The sequence below is a fragment of the Populus euphratica genome, unplaced genomic scaffold, assembly GCF_000495115.2.
Source record: "Populus euphratica unplaced genomic scaffold, PopEup_1.0 scaffold372.1, whole genome shotgun sequence".
Lineage (NCBI taxonomy): Eukaryota > Viridiplantae > Streptophyta > Magnoliopsida > Malpighiales > Salicaceae > Populus > Populus euphratica.
The window spans coordinates 190,841-200,604 of NW_011500264.1; positions in this window are offsets into that span (position 1 = coordinate 190,841).

Sequence of the window (9,764 nt, forward strand, 5' to 3'; positions counted from 1 at the left end):
ATACAAGAGAAAATCTTTAAAGTCACGGTTAAAAAAAGGGTATTATATAATCCATATATATATATATATATATATATTAGGGCATAACTATTGTGTATATTTTTGGAATATTTAAACACTGTTACTTTGGTTTGGTTTGTGTTTTTTATTTTAAAATGATTTAATTATTTGTGAGTTTATTTTTTATTTTTTAAGTTTTGATTGTTTTTTTAATATTAAATGTTGATTCATGGATTATTTCTTGATTTATGTTGATTTATTTGAGTTAGCATAAAATTTAAACGAAGTTCATGAGATTCATATGGATTTTTGGTGTTGAATAGTTTCGAGTTGATGAATGATAATTCATTTTGAATTGATATAATAATTAAAATAGTTTTGATTAAAAAACATATTTTTGTTTTGCCAAACATCCTCTTAGCTAATTTTAATAAAGTTTTACATTTTTGAAAAATCATCTTACAATGAATTTTGAATTCACCACTTTTTTGGCCCTTCTAATTTAATATGTGAAATCATGATCTACACATGAGATGCTTTTTCAATATTAAATAAATGAGATTCCTTTCACAAAAACAATAAAAAAATCATTTTAAAAAAAATATAATTCTTATTTGAATTTGCATATAACCAAGTCTCTCATAAAAAAATAAATCATATTTGAATAAATAATAATAAGATAAAGTACATGACATGATTTATCATCTTTAAAAAACCAAAAATTTAAAAAAATAATTTTGTTGATATTTTTACATGTATTTTTAGATTTAATAACCAATTTATGAAATCTATAAGAATGTGATTTGCATTTCAAAAATACATGTAAAAATATATAAAAGTTGTATTCTTGGTATTAAATAAAAAGATAATTTTTTTATTTTTATATTTTAACTCTAGAATGACAAGACTTGACCCCTAAAATTATGATATATTCTATGATCTTATAATATCACAACTCTCTTGTTTGGATATTGATACATGTGTAACTTATTATTAAACATTAAAAACACTTAATATCATAATTAAAAAGTGTTTGAATATACCTATAATATCAATATATACTTCTATCTCCTATTGTCGTGTAATGCCTTTTCTCTTAAGTTGTATTTTCACCTTTGTAGCAACTTGCATCGTGTCTGCACGTCACAACAACAAAGACTACTCAAATCTTGCAGGGATGACATTGATAAAGAGACGACGAGACACTACCGGGCCGGCCGGCTAGGGCACGCAGCGTGTTTCCAATCTCTAAACTTGAGCCTACCTTCCCTTTCACGTTACTAAAGTCGATTCTCTTCACTATTGGGTCCAAGATTTCGTGGTGGCATGAGGCTTTTGGAAGCTAAAACAACCATCCAATTAACTGTTTCCATGCTGATAAAGTGAGATCAAATAATTTTCATGGCCATGGCAATGTAATGTTAAAGCTTTTTGTGTGTTGGATGGCAGCAACGACAACGTTTTGCGTGTTGGATGGTAGCAATGAAGGGAATGCAAAGGGGAATTCTATTGTTTTGATGTAATTGTATTGTATGGTTATACTTTTGTGGCACATCAAAAAAGGAATTCGTTCTGCCCCATCATGTTCATTGAATGAGTGGACTAATTATTTAACGAAAGAACCCAAAATAGCAGCAACACTTTGGAGGAAAAGATTCAAGTTTTATTGGCAAATAAATAAAATATTATTGCCATAAAGTAGTAAGGTGCAATTGGATTCCAAATATTATTTCATATATATATATATATATATAATTAAAATTGATAAATATATTAAATTTAAATAGTAAAAAAAAAATCAAAGATAAAAACATAGTCATCAAGACTCCTTCTAACATCTAAAACTTTTTCCATAGCTATCAAAGAAGGATAATTATATTACATTTCATATCTCATATATATATATATATATTTGTGTCAAAATATAGTGTGACTTGGGACCGATCCTTTAACTTGATCAATTCTTAAATTGGGTTTAACAACTATACTTTTTTCTTTGTTATATAGTTATAAAATAAATAGAAAGATTATAAAGTAACATTTAAAAAAAAGGAGACATTTATACATATTGCAATATGTTTCGAATAAAATAAAATTATAAAAAAATATAAATGGCGTGGTAAATAATATTGACCTATTAATTGGGGTGAAATAATTATATTATTGGTTAAAAATTAATAAGATTAATTTGATTAGTTATATCCATTTGGACCATGTGTGGAAAATTTGGATCATGTGATCTAAATAGGAGAGCTATGTCAGTAAATTAGGAGATCGTGGGAACCTATATTAACTGAAGATTTAAAAGGGTGTCGTGACCAACTTTTGATGTGATCAGTTAATTTCCTATATATTATATGTATGTAATTTTTGTATTTACTATATTACCTCCTCTATATATGTTATTCATATTCGTTTCTCTTATTAGAATAAATGAAATAAAACTTATTTATAATTTTAAAGTAACATTAATATATAAATTAAATTTTATAAGATTTATTTTTATATGATCTAGTTGACTTGACCAATCAAAAAATAAAACTTCAAAGTTACATATTTTAAGTAAAATCTTAACTCTAGACAAGCCAGGAGAGCTCGATAACATTAGAAATGAGATAGGTAACCAAGTTAAAGTGTTTATGGGTTGAAAATAAAGGAAAACAAGTGAAAATTAAATGAACTAAATTTCATTTTATTTGAAAAAAATAGAAAATTAGTATATATAGTGAAATTTTCAATGAGCTATTCAATACAATTTTATAATTAAAATTGATAAATATATTAAACTTAAATAATAAAAAAAGAAAAAAATTAAAGATAAAAACATGGCCATTAAAGCTCCTTCTAACATCTAAAATATGACAAGTTTTTCCATAGCTATCAAAGAAGGATAATTATATTGCATTTTATATCTCATATATATATATATATATATATATATATATATATATATATATTTCTATTTTTTTTTTCATATTGACCAGGTCAACTAATATGACCTGAAACTCATTCTTTAATTTGATCAATTTCTAAATCTAGTTTAACATCTATATTTTTTTTTTTTATATAGTTATAAAATAAATAGAAAGATTAAAAAGTAATACACCCGGTTAAAAATAGAGGAGACATTTATATATATTATAATATGTTTCAAGTGAAATGAAATTATTAAAAAAAAGATATAAATGGCGTGGTAAATAATTTTGACATATTAATTGGGGTGAAATAATTATATTATTGGTTAAAAATTAATAAGATTAATTTGATTAGTTATATCCATTTGGACCATGTGTGGAAAATTTGGATCATGTGATCTAAATAGGAGGGCTATGTCAGCAAATTAGGAGAACGTGGAACCTATATTAACTAAAGGTGGAACCTATATTAACTGAAGGTTTAAAAGGATATCGTGGCCAGTTTTTGATGTGATCAGTTAATTCCTTATATATTACATGTATGCAATTTTTGTACTTATTATATCACCTTCTCTACATATGTTATTCATATTCGTTTCTCTTATTAGAATAAATGAAATAAAACTTATTTATAATTTTAAAGTAACATTAATATATTACATTGTCATTAGACATTTATATCTCATTATCTTTTAATTTTTTTTTTATAATATTATGATATTACATAATAAATTGACAAAGATAATCATGGATAATGCACCCTTAAAGATAATTACATGAAAGCTTTACAATGTTGTTATCATTATATATGTTTTTTCTATGTTTACAGGTATTATTTAGGTTCATCGTTGGCATAAGAAAAAAGAAGAATAAAGGCTAGTTTAGATCCAACTATTTTTTTTTTATTTTCACCAGCGACAATATGTAAACCCATATGCCATTGTTTATTGCAGCCTCTCCAATTAATTCCCTTATTCTCGATAATCTAAAATCATTTTTGTTTATAAATTACTAAAAAATATGAAATTTTTGGACAAAATGCTTATTATTGTATATAATTTTGGATTGTTTGGATGCTATTACTTTGGTTTGGTGTGTGTTTTTGCATTTTAAAATGATTTGATTATTTATGTTGAATTGCAAGTTTGTTTTTATTTTTTTTGAATTGTGATTGCTTGTTGGGCATTAAATGCTAATTCATGGATTATATTTGGTTCACATTGATTTATTTGAATTAACATGAAACTTGAAATAGCTTTGATTAAAAAAATGCTAGATATTTTTCACAGCGTTAGTGAAATTAATAAGATCTATGTGGATTTTTGGTGTTGTATTGATAACATGGTTAAATTAGCTTTGATTAAAAATGTGCTTTTGTGTTTTGCCAAACATACTCTTATTCTAATTTTAATAAATTTTTAAATTTTTGAAAGATCAACTTGCAGTTAATTTTGAGTTCCCCACTTTTTTAGCCATCCCCAATTTAATATGTGAAATTGTGATCTACATGTGATGTGCTTTTTCAGTATTAAATAAATCAATTTCATTTCACAAAAACAACAAAAATCTTTCTTTCAAAAATACATTTTTTTATTTTAATTTGCATATTCTCATGTCTCTCAAAAGTAAAAAAGAAAAAGAAAATAAAAATCATATTTTCATAAATAATAATAATAAAAAAACTACATGACTTGATTTAGCATTTTTAAAAAGCCTAAAATTTAAGAAAAATAGTTTTGTTGATATCTTTGCTTGTATTTTTGGATTTAATAACTAGTTTATGAAATCTATGAGAATTTGATCTATATTTCAAAAATACAAAAAATGTTTTTTTTTGTTTCTTTTAATATAAGATATTATGAACTTATACATAAGATGTATACCTGATGTCGAATAAAAAAAAACAGTTTATTTTATTTTTATGTTTTGACTTAAGAATGACTACATTTAACCCTTGAAGTTATGATTCTCCCTACTACTATAGATTAATTTTAGCCATTAGATAAACTAACGGTTAGAAAACACAACAACACCTTAGTTTATTTATAAAAAAAAACAATGCATCTTATCATAGGTAAGGTATGCTAGGGGTGATACATCATCTCAATATACAATTAATCCTCTTATCTAGATTCTGAGATCAATTAGAGTTCTTAGTGATCAAAATATTACATGGCGATTTCATACCTTTTTTACTGATAAAGAACAAGAATTCCTAGTTTGAGAGGACATTCACTGTGATGTTGCACACATGCGATAGAATGGTGACTCCACTTGAAACTCATGGACTAAACTTTGTTATTTGTCTAATTGATGTATTTCATATTTATTGATCTATGCTTTTTATTATTAATGTGCATCATTTTATGCTTCAAATTATTTATTACTTATTGGTATGTATACTTTTATTATTAACATGCATTATTTTTATACTTTAAATTTTTATATTACATATACATTTGTATATTGAATATAGATTAATCCTTCATACATCACCTGACTTAATCTTTTTTAGAGCTCATATAAGTTTCTAGGTTAGGTGGGGGATTAGCTTTCTACCGTATGACTATTAGTTAAGGTTCAAATATATGAAATACCTAACTCATATTTGAGTGTCTGGTTGGTAATGGTAGGCATACATGCCCTAACCATTTCTCATAATGCCAGTATACTATCGTTACACAAATCATTACTGGAAAGATTTGGGATTGTTTTGAGACTAGATAGAAAACCTATGTATGTTCACTTAAAAATTAGAACTTATCCTTAGGTTGTATGCGATTATGTGCCATCTGTAAATTTCATAAAGGAAAGCTTGGCATGTAGTATCTTGGATTTCAAGACTTTTATGTGAAAAATAGTCATCACATAGATTCTACAAGAGTTTAGATTATTACAAATTGACTGAGTAATAAAACACTAGTTGACGACCATTGCCACCCTTGAAAGGGTGAACCCGTATTCATTTTACCTTTTCTTTTTTCACATGTATATCACATTTATTTTCTTTGAAAATGTCTTTCATTTATAGAATAAATATAGGCCTACCCCTGAGCGCCAACTCCTATTAAGATTTACAATAAGCAAATAAGAGAGTTCAACTTGAACAAAAGCAAGATAATTTCTTGAGAAAAAAGATGGCTTGGTTAACTGATATGATAAGACAAACTATTTGCTCTAAAAGGAAGCCCCCTATACTTGAAAGACAATACTGAGTAACTCATTATGAATATGCCTCCTTGTCCTTCTTTACATCCCATCAAAAGATTATTTCTGATACTTATTTAGTTAATTAAAGTTTGTAAATTATTTCCTTCAATGCCCCAGGTTCTTTAAAGATTGATGTTGTTCTACCTCATAATTAATTATAATTTGCTGCAAACTAGATATATCAAACATCTTTATCTTTGTCTGAAGCCATTTAACTAGAAATCACAAGAATTCCAGAATAATAAGTTTATAAGTTGATGAGAAAGAGACAAGTTAGTTTTGTGAAAGATAATGTCATCTATCATATTTTCATCAAATCATATTCAACATAATAAGTGGTTGGTAAACATTGACGAGATGCATAGATTATTGGAAAAGCTGATCTAAGAAGGGTGTTGCATTTTCAATCATTTTGTTATGGAACTTTACTATTTTGTATTTTTCTTTTAAGATTGTATCTTATTTTTTTTTAGTAAAATATGCCTTTTTTTTTAATCTTGTTGTTGTTTTGAAATCAAAATATGTTTTTTTTTTAAGTACTAACTTGGCATCATATTGTTTTTCGTGATTGGAAAAATATAATGACAGAACTTATCGAACCTAATTTTTGCCATACGAAATGCTGAGAGGCAACCTCTTTCAAACTCGTAAAATTGACCCTCATGATTGATTCCATGGCTTTGTTCAAAATATTTTGACAACATTAGTTTTGTAAAAAAATCCTTTCCAAAACTAATCCTAAAAAATCATTTACCAAATTGAATTTTCTTCTTGATTTAAAAAATAATTTAATATTTTCTTAAAACAATGTTTAAATGTCCCTTTGTAAGGTGGAAAATGAATCATTCATGTAATTTTTATTTTAAAGTGACCAAACCATTTTGAACTAACACATGAAATATGAAAAAGTCATGTCCCATGTCTGTTGGCCCATAGTTTTAGTTGTATACGTGATTGCTAGTAATTGATTTATAAAAACTTAAAGTCTTTATACAAAAGTTTCAAAATCATCACATCAGATAAGGATAAAATTTATCAATTTTAATTACTTGTGCTTGAAATGATGAAAGATCATCTTTGTTATCCCTTCACGTTTTAAAAATATATCTCATGTGGTTTCTATTTCAGCCTAAATAAGTTTTTCTTCATTAAAGCTTTAACTAGAATCACACCTCACACCAATAGGCAAACATAAATTTTAAAAGTCAAAGATCGATCTTGACTGAGATCACATCTTATATTAGGAGGTAAGTATAAATTCAAAGATCAAAGGCCAAACAAAGGTCATGAAAAAGCTAAAGAGCCTGAGAAATTTGAATGACAGGGGTATACTTAAATGGAAAAAAAAAAGGATCGAGTTAAGGTTAAAACAAATCAAGGATGTTTCATTAAAGCAATAAAAAGGGCGAATCAAAGAAGCATGATGGCATTGATCCAAAGTCTTTAGAACCTTAAAACACTCTTTGAGCCTACAACTCCTTTTCTTTTATAGCTAGTACCATAACCTGCATTGCGAGCATTTTAAAAACCATTTCTAATCAAGCAAGCAAGCAAATTAAACCAACAAATGATGTTCTCAAAATGCAAAAGAATGTTTTTTACAAATCTCATTAGGTTGTGAACACAGCTACTCGAAATTATTCATGTTGACAAAGAAAATGCTAAAAAAAGACAAATTTTTCTCAAACAAAAAGTTGAGTTCTTACTCGAGTCTCATGCTTTAAAGTTTATAAAAATAAAAGGTCACCTTATCATATACCTTCACCAATTCCAATTTTTCCAGGATAAAAAGATCAAATTATCTTTTTTTTTCCCCAATTTTGTTTTAAACTTACATTGAATAAATTTATTTGTTTTAAAAATTAAAAAAAAAATTCATATAAGCCATGGATAACTTAACTTTGAACTAACACTACTTTCTTAACCTTTGCCTTGTTAATTCTCAACAAAAAACGAACAAAAATAACATTTTAGCTTTGAATGACATGTCTTAAGGTTATGATCAAAGAGAAACTTTCAAAATTACATCTTATGGTCTTTTACAATAATTAGACTTAAATGAATATGATCCTTAAAATTTATGAATTGATTCCAAAACATGAAAATGATTTCCAAAAGATAGAAAGATACGGAGGTTATTGACCAAGTTGCATAGTCTTTAATATAAATGACATCAACACTTTTTATAAGTCATATTGGAAAAGTTAAGTAGTCGGGAGGCAATACAGTGGATCTTGAAAGAGATAACAAACAATAACCAGATCAATTGAGAAGTAAAGAAGCCCATTATGAATAATCAAATGATGATATAACAAAATGTATCAAAGTTATCAATGGCATATGAAAACGACAAGTGTTTGCATAACTAGATCAGATGAAGGTAACTTTGCTAAAAGAAAATATACTATTTGGTGAACTCTAGTAGTAGTTGAGAGTAATGCTGCACATGAGGGGCATCTTCATGGTAAAAAAATCAGCTCGCCCTTTGTAGGATGGCTATGATACATGAAAAATTTTATCACAAGAATGAGCGGCTGATGGGCAATTTGCAACAATAATTGATAATAAATGATTGGATAAACTCTTTTAAAGAAGTGACAATAATGGAGCACTTCTTCTTTATCAAAATAAAATAAGAGGGGGTAAAGGTGTAAGAATACCATAATTAGGGGACACCATCCAACCAGGGGGCAATTTCATGGCCACGAAAGTTCATCACTCTTTAAAAAATGATTAACTGAGTAAAGCTTCATTTATTGCCTAAAGGTTTAGGTTGTGCATGAAAGAGGCAATCAAACACATTAGTCATATGGGTAAAACCCATGTGAGTTGAAGAGTCAAAAGACCAAGAGAACTCATCTAAAAAATTACAAACCTAGTCCATCAAACAATAAAGAGACAAAAAGAAATGGTGGTCTATATTTCAAACCAGGTAAATATATATGTATAGGAATTTCACAATAAAAAATCCTCAATGAAGTCTAGCAATAATCCATAAAATTAGAGCTCCTTAAGATTTTAAGCCTAGTAAGACTCAAATAATTAAAAACCAATAAGGTTTTGACAAAGAGAAAGTCTAACAAGACTTCAAAAAATTAGAACTCAGCAAATTTCTAAGCTCATCAAGACTCCAACAATTAAAAACTTAGCAAGGTTTATAAAAAAAAATAGTCTAACAACACTATAACAAATTAGGACCCAATAAAATTCTAAGCCTAGTTAGGCTCCAACAATTAAAAAACTAACAAGGTTTAGAATGTAAGAAGGCTTCAATTGATTAAAAACCAAATAAGGTTTTTAAGAAAGAGTCTAGCAAGACTCCAATAAATTAGGACGCGATAAGGTTCTAAGCCCAATAAGGCTCTAATTAATTGAAAACTCAGCAAGGTTTTAAAGAAAGAGTCTAGCAAGACTCCAGCAAATTAGGATATAGGAAGGCTCTAAGCCTAATAAGGTAGACTTCTGCAAATTAAGACCTAGGAAGATTTTGAGCCCAATCAGGTTCCCATTGATTAGAAATATGACAAAGATCCATCCTTAGTAAGGCTTCAATTGATTAAAAACCTAATAAGGTTCCAACAATGAAAGGTCCATAAGTAAGAACATAGCAAGGTTTCGAGACCAATAAGGCTCTAACAG